Source organism: Rhinatrema bivittatum, chromosome 3, assembly GCF_901001135.1.
Source record: "Rhinatrema bivittatum chromosome 3, aRhiBiv1.1, whole genome shotgun sequence".
Taxonomy (NCBI): Eukaryota; Metazoa; Chordata; class Amphibia; order Gymnophiona; family Rhinatrematidae; genus Rhinatrema; species Rhinatrema bivittatum.
Window position 1 is genome coordinate 567,094,211 of NC_042617.1, and position 20,347 is coordinate 567,114,557.

Genomic DNA, 20,347 nt, shown 5'->3' on the forward strand with positions numbered 1-20,347 from the left:
AAACTACAAGAAAGAATTACAGAGAAAAATGCAAGATGTCTTGCCTAAAAAACAGCTTTCGCAGGACCCAGGATCTCTCCGATCGCTTATTCAAAACTCTCTCTAGCAAATCCTTGCAAGTATTAAGTTATAGAATCGGTACATCCGAGCACCGGTATTTGGGGGGCTAAACGAGCCGTGGCGTTCCGGGTTGGGCCTCGGTGCCTGCAGTCCCTGCCCCTGCTGTTTCTGTACATCCGACTATGCTGTACGATGATACGGAAAGTAGGGGGCTTTGCTGCTGACTTGCACCCTTTGCTTTGTTTGCAGATGCTTCGGGAAGCATTGCAGGGCACGCACGCTACAATTTGGGCGGATGCAAAGCTCCTTTATTCAGGGCTTCAGGTTGTTGCTCGGCGGTTCCTTCACGAAGATTATAATTTTTGTTCGACCTTATTCTTTATTTTCACTTCTGCCCTAGGACAGCGTCTTAAAAGAGTTTTACGATCCCCGTGTATCGACAGTTTGTCCTTGGATTTACATATGCAGTTCTCCTTCCACGTTTGAGATATTCCTTAAGTTGAGATATTTTATTTTATTGCCAATGAACCCACGATGCAGATTTTACGTTTTTCGCTGGTTTCCTCGAGGCTTAAGGACAGCAGATCAGGACTGGTTTACTGAGTCATTGGGTGTCACATATATAATATAATAATAATAATTCATTCCACTGATCTTTTTTTTCCTAATGAAAATAATACATAGCAAAGCCGGACCTTCATCATTTCTTTTGGATTTTACCTAGTTTCATTTTTAAACACGGGAGCAGCCCCAGGGGCTCCATTCCTAATCTTCTTTTTTCCTGTACACTTTTATCTTGGTAGGGTAAAAAGGTTCCCTTAATGCATTTTAAGAGAACATTCTACCCTTTCTAAGGTTCACACCCTACAGTGAGCAATAATAATCTCTCCATGTTATTTATAACTTCTACCGTTGTCACTTTTTTTTTTAAATGTATTTCAGGAGCTCCCCTCCTCCCTGATATACTCACCTTTTCCCAACTGTACTGACCGCAGCAGAGTAATAGTGAGCCAGTTCAAAACTGCATCACCCTTGGGGGGTCAGATTGGTCAGTACTGGCTGTGACCTCGGGCTGGCACATTTTCATGACCCAGGCAGCTGCCAGTGGGGAGGTTTTTTTTGTGACATTGCTCCAAACATGGCCACTCCCCAGGGAGAATATTGAAAAATGATGAATTTAGAAGTACATTTAACAAGCAATCTACAGGCTAATGCTTTAGAAATATCACAGAGGCCCCCAGAAATTGCTGCTTTCCAAGGGAAGCGCTTTTGTACACTATAAACCTCTCTTTCCAAAGTTACCAACTTTGACCTGTCAAAGTCACTGATTTATAGGGCACACAACAGGATTCCCTGGAGCGTACAGAGAGCTGCAGCCAAGGCAAAACCATGTGGGGCTTATGAAAAAGAAATTGGAAAATGATAAGAGTCAGCTCCAATTCTGTTGTTAATGTGAATGGGAAAATGTGAGTTAAAAAAAAGGGATGTAGAGGAAATAGAAAAACAGGCACAAGAATCAAGTGTGTAAGAGTATACAAAGAATATATTCATACTGGGTGCTTTATTTTTTGGGTGATGATTATGACCTTCTGAAAGTTTATTGGTTGAGGTATGGAAATAAAGTTTAACAACGAAAAATAAAACGATATAACCACTACACTATTTTATCGAATAATGGAGTATGTATCTCAATTTAAAAAAAAATGTTAGTTGCGGTAACAAAAACAGAGGAATGATGTGGGGAGACAGAGAACTGTTTCTTAAAAGGATAAGCCTAAGAGGCACTTATCCTTTAAGAAGTGCCTATAAAGAGGCAAAAATAGAAGGGAAGTTCAAAACAAGGAAAGAGCAGAGGGAAGGTTACAGCAAGAGAAAGCTACTGGGAAAAATCAGGGAATGAAGGAAGAAATCTTAAATCTGCTTGCATGGAGATGGAACGGGAGCCACGTGCACTTGGTAGCAGCAGCCTCAGCTGTCTGAGCCCGAGCTGCTCCTGCCCGAGGCAGGAATACGTCTAGAAACCGATTCATCTCAAAAAGCTCTCGGGGGGATGTTTAAAAGGTGCATCCACATTTGGGTGACTCGGTGGGCGCGAGGGAATCAAATGGACCATAGGCCTTTTGCTCAGTGCTTAAATTTGTCCCCCCGGGTTGAGCTTGTAGGGAGCTTGAGATTATTTCTTGTTTACTAGAAACGACTTGAGCGTTCTAACTAGAAAACCCAAACAAATCTCTACTCTTCTTGAGCAATCCAAGCACCCGAGTTCCTAGAAATAATTTTTCATTCAACAAAGAAGCTGTATGCTGAAAAATGTATTGAGGCTTTTAAAAAAGAATAGACAAGAGGGAATAAATATCAGCTGGTAGGAGATCACAAATTAAGCAAACCTTCATTAAAACTGTTATCTACAGTTTATTGCAAACTTGTCTGACCTTCTATGGGCTCAGCTGTAAAAAGTATGCCATGCTGGAACAAGCTCCCTGCAATAATCTCTGTGTTAAACTGTGAGCTGAAATCCAGCGCACAGCTTCTTAGTACACAGATTGCATTTTTTAACTCCTGATACAGTAAGCTAATGATATGCTAATGCAGGGAGAGTTAAAATGTGCGTTTGATGAGTTAAAACATGCATTCAGCACTCGGGGCGAGTGAGGGACGCGCCACAGGAACAGTCAGGCCGATGGCATGTTGCCGCCACTTAGGCTAACCTCGGCCACATACCTGGATAAGTTCGTACTTATCTGGCTATCTGGCCAGCCTCGGCAAACTTTTTCTTTTTTTTTTTTTTTTTGCCTGTCTATCGCCAGATAGCAAAGCTGGAAACTTTACGCCACCTCTGAGCAGGCGTAAGGTTTCCAGCATTAAAGAATGCATGTTCAGCCAGCGCACCTCTTGCATTGGGAGGGCATAATAATTAATACCCTTATTAGCATGGAACTTACAGGCAAGGGCGCTAAGCTGACTGCATGAACGTTCGCTTTGTAGGCATAAAACTTGCTGCATCGGCAGTAAGACTTATGCTCACAAAATGAGCGTTCGAGAGCAGGTAAACCTGTGCGTTTGGCTGAATGCACTTTTCTGCACAGGCCTCGCATGCCGCTTCTCTGGCTGTATTCTACTCCTGCCTAAAATTCCAACTTTCCCTGGCTCTTCCTGATCATAGCCTGGTTGATTTTAACCCTTGTTGATTTTGACCCCCCATGTTTGCTGTCCCCAGAGAGTTTACGATCTAAGGGTCCTGATTTATTGAGACTTTTCTCCCATTCTGTGTCTATGGGAAAGATGCTTAGTAAATGTCCTCTGGAGACAGAGAAAGGTTACCTGAATGTAACTTGCCTTGAGCTCCCAATGATAAGGCCTTAGCCAAATAAAAAAAAAAGTAATAAATATATTCCCTGAAACCTCTTGTCTTGTCTTTGTCTCTTGATTAGACTGTAAGCTCCACAGAGCAGGGACTGTGTCGCATCTGTACTTGTATAGTGCTCTGTATATCTAGTAGTGCTATAGAAATGATAAGAAGTAGTGGACTTCTGGCTGTCTGAGCGGACATCATCCATCTGAGCTCCCTGGGAATTGGCGGTAAATTGTATTTATCTAACTACCCTCTGGAATCTGTGGCTATATTTTTGCCTCCGAGGCATTTTTTTTTTCATACATCTAAAAAATCCTTGGAAATGTCAGGTTGACAAAAAAGAACAGGAGCTAAAAAAGCAGTGCCCTGGATGACACGATGTTGCCGGAGTCAAAGCTTGGCGACCGCGGGGATATCGGAGGATCTGCTGAGGGAGTTAACAAAGGCTGTTTTGGCTGCGGTTAATGATCAGCTTCCAAAGCTTCAGTCCTCCCTTGATGAGCTGCATGAAATGCTAGAAAATCATCATTCAGTTATGACCACTATCAATCAGGGAGGTCATGAAGAGTGCCTGGAATCACTGGATAACAGTGCTGATGCAGTTGCAGCCAAAAAAAAAAAAAAAATCAAGTACTGGAAGACAAGCTGGATGATTTAGAAAATTGAAGTAGAGGAAATATGTGTGACTCCTGGGTCTGCCAGAATTAATTTGGTGGTGCGAAGACTGGCTTCTGAGGCCCTGGGCGTTGACTTGCAGGAAAGGCCGATTTTGGTAGAGCGCGAACACCGCCTGGGGCCTGTTACGTCAGCCATGCCCAAGCCAAGGCAAGTCATCGCGAAGTTCCTGAATTTTACCGACAAAATGAAACTCTTAAATGCCTATTGCAAACTGGATGAAAAAGATAAGCTGTTGATTTTCCCAGATTTTTCAGCATGTGACCTGATGCCTCGTATTGTACTCAACCCTTTTAGAGGGCGTCAAGTTTTCTCTTCAGTTCCCAGCGCGTTTTCAATAAAAGGCGACATCCAAGTGCTTTCGAACATGGAAGAGATTAAAGCTCTTTTGGACACATTCTGATGTGTCGTGCAGCTGCAGCAACTCAGTCATAGTTTCCTTTTGTGCAGTGATGCCTATACACGGCAAGTATCCTCATTTGTGGTTGATGTTCAATAGATGCTCTCATGGTTCCAGTTTAGGCCGCTGATTCCTGGAGCTCCCTCATCATGATTGGGAAGCTGGCTGTCTTCTGTGGAAGAAAGATGCAGAGCCTTGGAATAGGAAGCTTGATGGTTCCTAATCATCTTTTTGGGGAAATTGACTTAGGGCATGTTTTGGGGGGATATTTGAGGTATTGGTGGGAAGGTTGGGGAGCATGCATGGCTGTTGTAAGGCTGAATGTGTATGAATGCTTTTATGGCTGGTTTATTGCATGTTGTTGATCTTTTGGAGAAGGGGAAATGATCTGATTTTTTTTTTCAGGAAGAGGGACTTGGCAAGAGAGAGGACTCCTTAGCCTATCACAGTAGATGCTGCATTTTCTACATTTACTTGTGTTTTGAATGGTTGATAACCCTTTATGTTCACTAGGGGGGCACTCCATGAAGTTAGCAAGCAGCACATTTAAGAGAAATCGGAGAAAACTCTTTTTCACTCAATGCACAATTAAGCTCTGGAATTTGTTGCCAGAGGATGTGGTTAGTGCAGTTAGTGTAGCTGGGTTCAAAAAAGGTTTCAATACGTTCTTGGAGGAGAAGTCCATTAATGGCTATTAATCAAGGTTACTTAGGTAATAGTCACTGCTATTAATTGCATCAGTAGCATGGGATCTTCTTTGTTTTTGGGTACTTGCCAGGTTCTTGTGGCCAGGTTTGGCCTCTGTTGGAAACAGGATGCTGGGCTTGATGGACCCTCGGTCTGACCCAGCATGGCAGTTTCTTATGTTCTAAATGTAGATGGATTACATTCTCCCATTATGAGGACAGAGGTGTTGATGGAACTCTGTAAGTGCAGGGCTAGCATTGCTTTCCTCCAAGAAACTCACTCTGACTCTGAACATGAAAAATGGGTAGGACAATGTTACTTCTCCTCTTTTTCTGCTAGACAATGAGGGGGTGGCTATTTTAATACACAAAAATACTCCTTTTGAACTGGAATGCCAGATTGCTGATCCTAATGGTAGAAATATAATTGTTATGGGCTCACTATGGGAAGAAAATATTACTTGATAATGTTGTTTGCCCCTAACCAGTATTCTCAGACTTTTTATTTTTTACTAATCTTCCAGCCAAGTTAACTTTGTGGGAAAGCTATTCTCTTATAACCAATGGTGATTTCATCATCACATACAATCCTCTGATTGATTGCAAACCTTCAAGATCCCCTAAAAGAAATCAGGGATAGTTTTTTTTTAATGCAAAGAACTGCATTTGTTTGATTCCTGGATTAGTTTATACATGGATGACTGAGTATTCTCTTTCTTTCCACATGTACTTAATGTGTATTCCTGCCTGGATTATATTCTTTTGTCTGACTTACTTTGTGACCAGCTCACTTTTAGTGAGTTGTTAGGAGGCCATGTTCTGATCATTCTTTGGTAGTTGCAACCTTGTCAACAGGGGCAGGGAAGGCATCAAGCCTGCTCTGTGGACAGTGACTCCTTTGCTTTATGAGGATTAGGTATTTGTACAATTTTGGAGGCAAAACTGGGAGGAGCAGAAGCAATTCAATTCCTTGCTGGAAACTGGGCCTATAACCATTTGGAATGTGGGCAAGGCCGTTTTGAGAAGTCATTTATCATACAAAGCATGTAAACATAAAGAGAGAAATAGCACGTCTTTGAATTTACCAAAGGTTATCGCAATTAAAGCGTGTTCATATTCATGATTTTTCTCCCCTTATTAAAGAACAAATTACTGCCATTTGGAAAGACCTTGATGCACCAGTAGATCGTAAAGCATGGCAAAGCTTGTTGTTTTTTCAGTACAAGCTTCTTCAATGGGGTAACAAGTCAGGCAAGTTCCTGGCCAGACTGGTTAGAAATTCTAAATCTAAGACACTTGTAACAATCTATTTATCAAGATAAGACTCATGTTTCCACTTCCTCTATTCTGGGCACTTTTGAATCTTTCAATAAAAAGTTTTATACTGCTGAACCCTCTTATTTACATGCTCAGCATGATTTAAATATTCCTCAGCTGGATGAATCATGTAAAATAGATCTAGAAGCTCCTTTTCAAGAAGTGGAAATAAAAAGGTCTATTACACAGTTGAAACTCCCCAAGGCACCTGGGCCAGATGGGCTCGGGACTGAGTTCTACAGAATTTGGGGTGATTCTATTCTTACTCCTTCATGCAGCACAGACCTCTGGTTTGTTTGAGGAAGAACATAATCTGGCCGCAGTTGTTTTTTTGGTTCCCAAGCCTGTAAGGGATCTGACATTTCCTGAATCCTATAGACCAATCTCAGTTCTCAATCAGGATATAAAGATTTTGATGGCAATCTTGGCATGCAGGTTGAATATAATTCAATCCTTGGTATCTTCAGATCAGTTGGGTTTTATTAAAGGGAGATTCTCCACCTTTAATTTGTTAAAGGCTTTGATGGCTCTCCCAACCACCAAACAGGGTAACCTGTACGGGCTTTTGGTTAATTTGAATGCCAAAAAAGCATTTGATCGAGTAGAGTGGTCATATTTAATGTGGGTTTTTAAAAAAATATAATTTTGGGGTGGAGTTACTTTATAATAATCCCATGGCTCAATTATTGGTTAATGGAACCTTGTCTATTCATTTTGCTTTGGGTAGAGGTTCTCCGTAGGGTTGCCCCTTGTCCCTTTATTGTTTGTACTTTCCTTGGAAACCCTGGCTGTTAGGTTGCATGATTTTCCTTCTTTCAAAGGGATTTTGATTGGAAAGAAAATAGTTAAACTGAGTTTATTTGCAGGTGACATATTATTATTTGTGGGCAATCCTGAAACTAGTCTCTCGGAGAGTATCAATGATTTTATCCTTTCTGAGTCCTTTTCTAGATTGAAAGTGAATTATAATAAATTTGAGGCATTTCCTTTAAATAAGCCTTTCAAGGATCAATGGGACAGACCATTTTCTTTAATATGGGCCATGGATTTTATGCGTTATTTGGGTATCCAACTGGCTCATATGAGGAAAAGTTTGTACTCTGTGAATTTTGTTTCTGTTTTGGATAAAATCAAAGCATTATTGGGTCACTGGATATCTCTTCCACTTTTGGTTATAGGTGGATGTGCATTAGTTAAAATGATGGTTTTGCCCAAGCTACTTTATTCTTTATAGATGATGCTCTTGTGGATTAAAAGATCAGATGTTAAAAGTTTTATATCATTGATATCAGCTTTTATTTGGCATAATAGAAGAGCGTGGTTGAGCTTTGACATTGTGAAGGATGATACGAAAGTGGGTTGGCTACCCTTAATTGACTTGTGACTTTATAATATTGCCCGTTTATGTTAGTTTGCCCAAGACTGGATATCTTTGGTTACTAAATTTGATGTAGAGGGTTTGAAACCAGAATGGACTCGACCTTATAAGCCCAGTAATTAGTTACGTTTATCCTGGGGTAAACTGGCTCCATTACATTGTTCCAGTTTCTGGTTAACTGCTATAAGGAAAGTGTGGACATGCGGGGGGGGGGGGGGGGGTGTGTGTCTACAAAATAATTCTGTTTCTCCATTTCTGTCTTTTGTAGATAATGTGGATTGATTGGTTTAGGGTATTAACCACCATAATAAGCAGCTACCCCCACACTTATTTGTTTATCCAGATTGTGAAGTTTAGTCCTAGTTGGTTGTTGCCTGAATGTAAATCCTGTTTTCCACATTTCCCCCTGCTGTAGAAGCAGAGAGCAATGCTGTATATGTATTCAAAGTGATTTATCAGGCTTAATTTGTTTAGGGTAGTAACCGCCGTGATAAGCAAGCTACCCCCATGCTTATTTGTTTACTCAGATTGTGAAGTTCAGTCCTTGTTGGTTGTTATCTGAATGCAAATCCTCTATTCCACATTTCCCTTTGGCATTGAAGCAGAGAGCAATGTTGGGGTTTCATTAACCATGCAAAGACTTATTGAGTAAGGGTAGTAATCACAAGGTAGTAGCCAACATTCCAGCAAGCCACCCCCATGGCTCTACTCTTCATTCCCATCCTTTATGGATCTACAATGTTTATCCCATGCCACTTTGAAATCCTTCACAGTTTTAGTCTTCACCACTTCCTCCGGAAGGGCATTCCAGGCATCCACCACCCTCTCCGTGAAGAAATACTTTCTGACATTGGTTCTGAGTCTTCCTCCCTGGAGTTTCAAATCGTGACCCATACTTCTACTGATTTTTTTCCAGCGTAAAAGGTTTGTTGTTGACCATGGATCATTAAAACATTTCAAGTATCTGAAAGTCTGTATCATATCATCCCTGCTCCTCCTCTCCTCCAGGGTGTACAAATTTAGGTTCTTCAATCTCTCCTAATAAGTCATTTTATGAAGACCATCCACCTTTTTGGTTGCCCTTCTCTGGACCACCTCCATTCTGTCTCTGTCCCTTTGGAGATGTCTCCAGAACTGAACACAGTACTCCAGGTGGGGCCTCACCAAGGCCCTGTACAAGAGGATCATCACTTCCTTTCTCTTACTAGATATTCCTCTCTCTATGCAGCCCAGCATTCTTCTGGCTGTAGCTATCGCCTTTTCACATAGTGTCTAATGACCTGAAGTCGGTGAAACAATCACCCCAAGGTCTCTCTCCTGTTCCATGCACATCAGTCCTTCACCCCCCATCGAATACAGTTCTTTCGGATTTCCACACCCCATATGCATGACTTTGCACTTCTTGGCATTGAATCTCAGCTGCCATATCTTCGACCACTCTTCCAGCTTCCTTATATCCCGTCTCATATCTCCACTCCTTCCGGCGTGTCCACTCTGTTGCAGATCTTAGTATCATCCTCAAAAAGACAAACCTTACCTTCTATCCCGTCCGCAATGTCGCTCACAAAGATATTGAACAGGACCGGTCCCAACACCGATCCTTGGGCACTCCGCTTAACACCGCTCTCTCTTCAGAGTAAGTTCCATTTACCGTCACACATTGTCTTCTGTCCATCAACCAGTTTGCAATCCAGGCCACCATCTTGGCACCCACTCCCAACCTTCTCATTTTATTCACAAGCCTCCTGTGTGGGACTGTATCAAAAGCTTTGCTGAAATCTAAGTAGATGACATCGAGTGCTCTTCCTCTATCTAATTCCCTAGTCACCCAATCAAAAAAGTCAATCAGATTTGTCTGACAGGATCTTCCCCTGGTGAATCCCTGCTGCCTCTGGTCCAGCATTTCTTCTGACTGTAGATAGTTCACTATTCTTTCTTTCAGCAGTGATTCCATTACTTTTCCCACCACCGAGGTGAGGCTAACTGGCCTGTAGTTTCCAGCCTCCTTTCTGCTCCCACTTTTATTAAGCGGGACCACCTCATTTCAACAGTTGAGGGATCAGTCGGATATCCAATCTAGTGGGTTTTTTTTATTATTTGCAGGCACAACACTACAGTCAACAAATGTGCCAAGGTGATATTACTCAGATAGTATTTACAGATAATGATGAAAGTTTCACAGATACTGTTCCTAAATATAACGAGATCAGTACTTGGGTCATCATGATGAAAAAAAATGTGAAAGCTGCCCATTTAACCAAGCTGGCCTTCTTGTGAAGTGGGGATCTGTGAATCACTTCGAAGATGTAGATATTTCTCATGCTTTTTTTCAATTTATAAGTACCTTTTGTCTGCCAATATGAGATAAATTCAGTTTAAAATTCTTTGACTTAATATTACTGGAGTAGTGGGAGTTGAGATGAAATTTTGGGACTCTGATTTGTGTTTAAAATGTACTAGCCAGAGTGTACTTTCACTGAGTGCCATAAATTGCAATCTTTTTGGAGATACATTTTTGCTTATTTGGCTAATATATATAATATATAATAATATACAGATAATATATATAATACAGATAATATATATAATATATAATAATAATATATATATATAATATATATAATACAGATAATATATATAATATATAATAATAATATATATAATATATAATAATATACAGAGACTTCCGAATGGTACTACAGGCCATCATACTCACAAAACTGGACTACTGCAACTCCCTCCTTTTAGGCCTACCAGCATGCACCACAAAACCACTTCAGATGGTCCTTAATGCCTCAGCAAGAATCCTCTCAAATGCCAAAAAAAGAGATCATATTACCCCAATCCTTCTTCTTCTCCACTGGCTCCCAATTAAATTCAGGATCCAATTCAAATCTTTAATGATGATACATAAAGCCTTGTACAACATCGCGCCTCTCAAGCTAACATTCCAAATTCAACTACACACATCCATGAAACCGACCAGAAGCGCTTATCAAAACAGACTAATCACCCAACCAGCTAAATCCGCGCTGAGAAAACGCGCCCTATCCACAGCGGGCCCTTCACTCTGGAACTCACTTCCCACAGACCTTCGCCTTGAACCATGCCACTCCACATTTAAAAAGAAACTTAAGACTTGGTTATTTAAACAAGCATTCCCGCAGAGCTAAGAGCAGGTAGAAAGTCAGTCACATATCAGCCGTTTACCCCAGCATATTTCACATAACTTGTTATCTTATTTACTGTTATTTCATGGATGTCCACTGTTATTTATTTATTTATATATATATATATATATATTTTTTTTTTATTTATTTATTAATTGTTATTTTATCTATTTATTATTACTTCTTAATTGTTAACATTATTATATATATTTTCCTGTTATTTGGATTAACCATGTTCATTGTAAACCGCTAACTTGAAGCGATAGTTACTGTTCTTTGTAAACCGGGGTGATATGTATATTATACAGGAACCTCCGGTATATAAATCCTTTAAATAAATAAATAAATAAATAAATAATATTTTTGGTTGTTCATTTGCCTAGTCTGGTAAGTTAATATACTTGAACCTTTCTGACAGAAATCAGGTACTACCGAATGGACACAGGAAAATCTTCCTTGTTTCTCTTCTCTTGGCAAAAAGGCTTATTGGAAAAGTGATGAATTGCCTACATTTCAGTTTTAGAAGGAAAATATGCAACAGACTGCAATATTAGAAATATCAAAGAAGAGGGAGCTATGTCATTTTTGGAGTATGCTTGCACAACAAGGTTATTTTCAGCTCTGATCGGTTGTCAGAAGAACTGGCTAATGGATTTAACTTTGTTTTCTGCATTATTTTTTGTTTTATATTACTTCATATTGGTTTATTGTACTTGATTTATTTGCACTCAGGGATGGCTTTCTGGGTGTGTGTGTGTGGTTTGTGTATGGAGTGTTTGTGGAGACTTATTGAGAATGTGAGTTGCACTGGTGTATTTTTCTATGTAAAACTGGGTCATACTTTTATATTTTCTTACTTGCTCATTTTGGAATGTTTATGCATGAATTTGTTGACTCCAATAAATAGATGGTTAAAAAAAAAAAGAAATGATAAGAAGTAGTCGTACTCTGTTCTATATCTATTAAAGTAGTACAACTATAAGGGCCTTTTTTTCTCTCTCATGATTATTTGTTCCTTGTACCATGATGATGTGATTAGAGGGCTCCATGCCTTAAGGCAGGGATATGCAAATGAAGGAGAGGAACCCAGCCCCCCCCCCTTCCCCAGGAGATTGTAAATGATCCTGAAGGGGATGCACCATCTGGTTGATCAATTGAGGAAGTAAAAAAAAAGGCCACACTGTCCAGTCTCAGTGACTCTAAGGCACTGTAAGCCTAGGCGGGAGGGAGCATAGTGACCTTGCCGTAAGCACGCCATGGCTTAGCCACACGTCTTCCAATGGACTCAGGAGAAGAGCCCCTTGCACTGCAGTGGACCCGGGAAAGGATTTCTGTCCACTGCTGAGGGCCCAGACATGGGAGGAGCTGCTGTGGTATTCCACGACCCAGGAAGAGCCGCCACCGTCAGGCCCCCGGCCCAGAAGGGTTTCCTGCTGCCTGCAGGCCCTTCCCCGGGAGGAGAGATCGCAGAGGAGGAGAGGAGGTGGTGAGGTAGGGGAGACAGAGGAATGGACAGCGAGACCAGAGGGAGAAGGTGGAGGGGAGCGAGGGAGGCAAACACTTAGGGGCAGCAGACTGGCTAGGATTCGCTGCCTTCCAGCTCTGTGGAAGTTCATTCAGCAGACAACAGCTCTCTGCTTCCCTATGACAGGGTGGGGGTGTAAAAGTATCAAAGTGCCTAGCAGTGGCAAAATCCTAAATCCATCCCTGGGTGGAGGTGAGGGTAAGAATAAAGGAAAAAGTTTAAAGATGTTAAATAAGCAAAACAAAGCGTGACAAAATAAAAAAGATGAGCAAACTAAGACGAAAAAATACAAAAATAAAGAAAAAATAGGAACAATTAATAAAAATGATAACACAACAACAACAACAAAAATATCTTGGTCAGGTTGGGAAAGAGATTTTCCCAGCTCCTAAAAATTTAGGCTACAACCTAAAATTTTTGGGAAAATGTCCCAGCTCCTACCATTTGTCTGTAGCATGTGACCCATCTTACTAGGTCTGGATGTTATGTTTGCCAGCTGGGGAAGGATCCCGCAACCGGCAACAGTCACCTCCAGCCTCCTCTTGTGCAGTGGTAACGCCATTTAAAGGTCTCACAGTGGGAATCTCAATGGCCAGTGCCTCTGGATGATGTCATGTGGCTGGGTATATAAGCCCCAGCCACACACCCTAGCATTGCTCAGCAACAGGTCTCCTGCCTTGCAGTACATGTTGCTCTCGTTCCTGGTGTCCCGCGTTCATGGTTCCTGTTGTTCTGTGATCCTGGTTTCTGCCTTCCAGCCTTGCCTCGTGTAGCCTTGTCTCCTCCAGCTTGTCTTTGTCCAGCTTTGTCTTTTCCAGCCTTCCTCGTCTAGCCTTGCCTTTCAGCCCTGTCTCCTCCAGCCTTGCTTCATCCTGTCCATCCTGTCCACATCTTCAGTATGTCTTTGTTCACCCTTGGTTTCAATCTCTAGCTCTTGACCCCTTGCTTAGACCTGGCCACGATTGCCTACCACTTGAACCTGACCATGATTGCCTGCCACCTCGACCTGACCATGATTGCCTGCTGCCTGGACATGGCCACTCTTGCTAGCCACCTGCCCTGACCTTGGCCTGTCTCTGACTCCTTTAGTCTGCTGCCTGCCCTGGACTCTAGCTCTCTTCACCGACCTAGGGAGCTGCCTGAGTCCTGCCGGCTGCCAGAACCCAAGGGCTCAACGTACGGGGGAGACGGCTCAAGCTCCAGACCATCACCAGCTGCCAGCATAGGCCTCGTGGGTTCGCTCTCGAGGCTTCATCAATTATGCCGCAGCACAAAGGGCTCACAGCCTGTCTGTGTTTGTCTGGTGTGTGTGGTGTGTCTGCCTGTGTCTTTCTCCGTGTCTGGGTGTGGTGTGTCTGTCTGTGTGTGGTGTGCCTGAATGCAATAGATCTGTGTTTTTCTGGGTGCGCTGTGTGTGTGTCTGTGTTTGGGTGTGTTTTGTCTGCATTTGCCTGGGTATGGGTTATCTGTATCTATGTCTGGGTGTGGATTGTCTGTATCTTTCTGTGTCTGTCTGGGTATGAGGTATATGTTTCTCTCTTCTCTAGGTGTGGGGTATTTGCCTCTCCATGCCCATGTTTCTGTGTATGCATGCATGCTAGCTCCTTTCTGCAGTCTGAAGGGAAACAAAATGAGGGCTTTGAGCCACTGGTTAGCAGTTAGCTGTATGTCTCCTGGTGGCTTGGCATCTGGTCCAAGAGCTTGTTGGTTGGCAAGAGAATTTGACAGCAGGCCAAAAATCCAAGATACCCTTCATATATGTGTGTGTGTGTTATGTATGTATGTATGTATGTATATATATATATATATATACTAGAGAAAATTGCCCAATGTTTCTCGGGTAGTTTGGTCTACAACAACCTGTGTGTGTGTGTGTGTGTTCCTGTATCTGTGGGTATGGGAGCCTGTGTCTGTGTGTATGGGGTGTGTGTGCGTGCGCCTGTGTTGCATGTGTGTGTATCTGCCTGCGTATATACCATGTGTGTTTAGGGGAACCTGTGTGTGTGTGTGTATGTTCCTGTATCTGTGGGTATGGGAGCCTGTGTTTGTGTGTATGGGGTGTGTATGTGTGCGCCTGTGTTGCATGTGTGTGTATCTGCCTGCGTATATACCTTGTGTGTTTAGGGGAACCTGTATGAGAGTGTGTGTGTGTGTGTGCGAGTCTCTACCTGTGTGTGTGTGTGTGTATGCCTATGTGTGTATATGTATCTGTGCCTGCCTGTGTTTGGAGTACTTGCCTGTGCATGCACCTGTGTGTGTGTGTGTCTATGTGTGGGTACGTCTACCTGTGTGTGTGTCTGCCTGTGTGTGTGCATTTGCTGTGTGTGTGTTCCTACTCATGTATATGTGTGTATGTGTGAGCCTGTGTATGTGTGCGTGCTTATGTGTGTTTGGGAGCCTATGTGTGTGTGTTTGGGTATGTGTCTGCCTGTGCATGTGTGTTTGCCTGTGCATATCTTTGTATGAGTCTACTTGTGCCGGTTTGTTTGTGCTTCTGCCTGCCTGCCTATGTGTGTACCTGTGTGTGTGCCTATGAGTATTCACTTGTGTATGTATGCCTGTGCCTATGTTTGTTTGTGTGTCTGCCTCTGTGTCTATGTGCTTTGGAGTCCATGTGTGTGTGCATTCCTGTGTGTGCATGTGTGTTTGGGAGCCTCTGTGTATGTGCCTACCTTTACATCTGCCAGTGCCTCTGTGTGTGTACCTCTGCCTGCATTTATTTATTTATTTATTTATTTATTTATTTATGGTTTTTATATACCGGAAGTTCCTGTATACAATACATATCACTCCGGTTCACATTTAACATGGATAACTATCGCCAGGGAGGCGGTTTACATGGAACATATTGTGAATAATGAACGGGTAATCTATAATAAACTACAAGCTATTGTGAAAACAACTAAGAACAACTTAGAAAGAAAGCGACATGGAACATTTGTGTGTCTGATTGTGCCCGTGTGTGTACATGTGGTGTGTGTGCCTGTGTTTATGTGTCTGTGTTTGCGCATCTCTGTGTGTGTCTCTGCCTGTGCCAGTGTATGTGTGAGTGTGTGAATGTGTATGCACTTGTGCCTGCCTGTGTGCGTATGTTTATGTGGCCTGTCTGTGTCTGGGTGTGTGCTTGTGTGTGTGTGCCTGTGTTTATGTGTCTGTGTTTGCTCATCTCTGTATGTGTCTCTGCCTGTGCCAGTGTATGAGTATGGGTGTGTTTGTGTATGCACTTGTGCCTGCCTGTGTGTGTATGTTTGTGTGGCCTGTCTGTGCCTGGGTATGTGCTTGTGTGTGTGGAAGACTGACAGGGCTTTGCAGACGAAGCGGATTGCCTTTGAACAGTGCACCTTCCATTGTTCCAGGAGCCACCTGGTGGCTAAACACAGACACAGCAGTGTGACTGACCAACACAACCTAAGCCTTTATCAAATAAATAAATAAGTAAGTAAGTAAATAAATAAATGGCAGATATAAATAATGTACCAATTGCATGGCTAGAGGAAGGCCACGGCTCAAAAAGTTTGCTTACCCTTGCTCTAAGAGGCAGGCAGAGCCAGTTCTTGTTTTGCTCCACTGCATCTTCGGGCTAGTGCTCTTCCCTTCCTTGGGAAACTACAGGTCCACAGAGGCAATGGGACTAAAATCAGATCTGCTACCACCTGCCCATAAGGACATGGAGCTAATAGCTCACGTTGCATAGCTTGCTTTTCCCTTAGACTCTGTCTTTCTCTTTTAGGTATTTACAGAGCAGAGTCGGGATTTGTGTCCCTAAGATTTACGAGGGAAGGTCTGTGCACTGAACACAGGAGAACTTTTGTAAAGAAGATATTCAGCTTCATAAACAGCAAAGTAATATTTGGCATGGCCACCTTGTCAGTTACCCAAGCATTTAAACAAGATTAGACACGTTCATCAACACCTTTTCCTGGGATTCCTAGCCACCATAGGTTTTTCTGGGACGCACGGTAGTGACTCCTGAGCTTTTGCCACGGATGACTTTCTGGGCGGAGAGCCCATACTGGACTCACCCTTTCAGACGGGTTGTGATATTTGTTTTGGAGCTTTCTTTTGCTTTTATAGTCTAGAGCTCTGTAATCAATAGTTTAAACAGTTCCTTTCGAAAAACCTTGTTGAACTAGGGTTCATGATGCATGGGAAACATTTACTAAAAATCAAGAGAGAGAGAAATCAAGATTGACACTATTATTTAATCCCCCTGTGATAAGATGAAGGGATAAGGGGATAAATTACAGCAACCAGGCTAGTGTAAGTAGTCTTCTTCTGTGAGCCCAGCTTCACCTGTGCGGCAGAGTCTCTTATTCAAAGCCAGAAGATTGCAGGTTTACGTCACAAGATCCTCATTTGGAAATCAGATTGTGATATTATGAAGTGCTCAAGATAAGACACAGCATCTGCTCCACCGAATTTACAATATAGCCAAGAGACTCAGAACCTTATGTAGCAAACCTGCCATACTAAAACGGCACTAATTCTCAGAACTCAAACTGCAACAACTCTACCTAGGAAAAGGCAGTAATGCAAATATTATATTGGGCCTTAGAGCAGCATTATTATTCTTAGTTTAGTTTAGTTGTCCTTGATTACCCACAAATCCTACACAAGCTCAATGTGGCATTTAGCAGGGAAAAGAAGTGTCCGAGTAGTTAGAGTAATAGGTTGTGAGCCTGGGAAACAACGTCCCCCACTGTTGCTCTGTGTGACCTTGAACAAGTCATTTTCTCTCCCATTATTCCAGGTACACACATAGATTGTAATCCCTTTCGGGAAGAGACTTGCTGTACATGAATTCGAAAAATGCTGTGAGCTCCCTTGAGGGCTATTTGGAAAGGTGAGTTAAATATTTATTTTATTATTAGCAAGATATTTCCTATTGTGAAAACAGTACCCGGTGGACTGTGCAGAAACTACAGATTAGCACAGGGGTCTCCTCTTCACACTTTTCGAGAGATGGGCCACGTAGGACATTTTAAATCTCTGAGAGGGCTGGGAGAGGGAACTTTTCAGAGTTTGCTGAATTGGGGGAGAGAGGGAAGGGAGGGAGAGCGAGAGACCCTCAGAGTTGTTTGCTGAGAAGGGTGGGGGGAATGCGGATAATGTCTGGCCCTTTAGATGATTCTAAATACTAGGGAAGGGGAGAGGCAGGAAGAAGGGTTCCCAGGGGTGCAGGGGCGTGGCAGACATTTTCATTTATATTTCTAGATTTTTCCAATGTTGGCAACCCTAATACATCTCCAACAACCTTGCTCCCTGCCTGCCCCCTCTTCCCCAATGTCTTACCAGTAGAGTGCAGGGAAGGCGGAGGGTGAATAGATGGTGGGATGGAGTGCTTTTGTGTGTACTCTCTGTCCCATACCCCACCCATGCACACGCTTGCTCCATCTCGACTTTCTTCCTCTTTCTCATCTGCTTCCTCCACCCCTTCTCCCTTTCCTCCTCCTCTCCCTCCCCTCTCTTGCATAACAACCCCCACTGAGGACCCTGATCCAGGGAGAGACACTCAGACCTGGTATCTGGTTTAATGAGGAGTTCTGCATTCTGCACCTCCAAAGCCCGCGTCCTTACAGGATGATGTCTGTGCCTCTTCCCCTCACAGCTACGAAGAGATGGCAGCGTGGCTGGGAGCTCCAGGAGCCATCGTCCTTACCTGGCTTTCTCTGCCAGCAGTGCAGATCCACGCAGCTCAGTATTGCCAGTCCCTTCCACCCCGTGGCCTGCACTGCCCTCCACAGCAGCTGAAAGCTCCTTATGGAGGCGGAGCTGCTTCTGCAGGGGGAGCCGCGTCAGCTCAAGTGGCTCCATCTGCATCCGCGGCACTAGCATTAGCAATGCGCGTAGCACAGCCAGTTAGTGCTGGCCTTGCACCAGCCTTCCCTGCCCACGCTGCTCAGATGTGCTGCCCCTTGCACTTCTGACTTTAATCTGAGCTGGTGGTAGCAGTGGATTGCTGGAGGGGGGTTGGGTGAAATTCAGCCAAGGGCCACATCTGGCTCTTGGGCCATAGTTTGGGGATTCTTGCATCAGCAGAATACTTCATGTTTCTCACACCTACAGGACACAAAAAAACCCTGCATCAAATAGAGAATAAGTGATCACAAATTATAAATAGAAATAAACAGACTAATCCTGCAACTCCCCTCCTAGTTTTCCCCTGTCCTACAGGGAAGAGGAAGAGAGAGAGAGGGATGCAGCTTGTCCATTCCAGCGACAAGGACAGGGGACCAGAGGAAAACAACAGGAGAGGAGGGCTGGGATTACACAGAAGAGTGCTTCTTCTTTGCTTTGTCCACTGTAGCCTTACCCCCTCCTCCTATCCTGTTCCCTCCAGCCAGGAAGGCTGGGATGGGGGAAATGACAGGAGGTGAGGGGATGGATTGGGGAGCAGAATGGCTCTTCTTGTTCTGTCTGCTCCAGGTCCAGCTTCTCCCTTCTTGGTCCCTGCACCCTCCCTGTGAGAGGAGGGGGCTGAAGCAGAAAGCAGACTCTTCTCTGCTCCCTGAGATTTGGGTTGCTGGCCAATAGAGTCATCAGGGCAAGTCTCTGTCTACTCACGTGTAGTCCCTGTTTTGATCTGGTCCTGGACACAGGGGCTCACGGGATGGGGGTGGTGCTCTTAGTCTAGTGCAGGGCCCCATGACCTCTCAAGGCAAAACAATTAACTCTTCAAGGCCCTTAGGGTTTTTCCTCACTGGGGCTCTTCTGCTCATCGACCCAGGCAAAAACACAAACATATCATCACATGGCTCCAAAGCTGTTGTTCAAAATAAAAATTGTTTGCTAGCACTGATGGAAGGTAGAAATAAAATCTACAACAGCAATACGCTAATGGCTAGTGCAATCGAACAGCAAACAAAATCTAAAACAGCACAAAAATGAAATTTCAGCCACTTTCAGGAGCAATGACAACTGCCCTTCCAAACAGGTCAGCTCTACAGGACAGGGACCCTCCTTCCTTGAGTCCTCCCAGGTACCTGTTTTGAAAGCAGCTTTCTTTTTCCTCTCAGCGGTTTCACAAATTCTGGAGAGCTTCTGGCTAACTCCTCTTCAACCCGTTTATTCCCTTCTCAAAACTCCTGTCAAGTGCAAAATCTCTTCTCAATGAGCCTTTCACCACAACTTCTCCCACGACAAACGAGGAATGCCAAACATTTCTGCTTCCTAGCAACCTCGTATCTCCCTGTTGAGACCCCTGGACCTCTTTCCTTCCTGGAAGCACTCAGTATCCTTCCCTGGACAGGACTCCGCTCTTCTTCCAGACTCTTCTCAGTTGTGAGAAGGTCCCACTCCAGCGCCACTCACCCTCAGATTGCGGCTAGCAGTCTGTCTTCTTCCAACTCAGATTTCCTAGACTCCTCCGGCAATACACGGGTGCAAGAGTTTTATCAGACCTATGGCATCTCCCACTGGTGAGGGCCACAGCTCCTTAAAATCTCCTACCTTCACTGACCTCACAGGGGTAAGGTCTGTTGAGACTACTGACTCTAACCTACAGGGTTGCTACACTAGTAAAGGGCAGATTTGAAGGTCCTCTTACCCATCCCTGGTGCTGCCCCCAAATTGCTGTCACAAGATGACAATGGAAGAGCCATGTGTTTGTTTTTCCCCACTTTTTTTTTTTTTTTTTTAACAAAAAGCAGGGTTATGAGGTTTTTTGGAAGGGGGTTGGAGGGGCATGGAGGGTCCTGCTAATGGGGAGGTCATTGCTTGGGGCAGAGGGGATTTCTGAAAAGAAGGGGGGTGTGGGAAGAGGGCGGGGCATCACCATGCGAGTT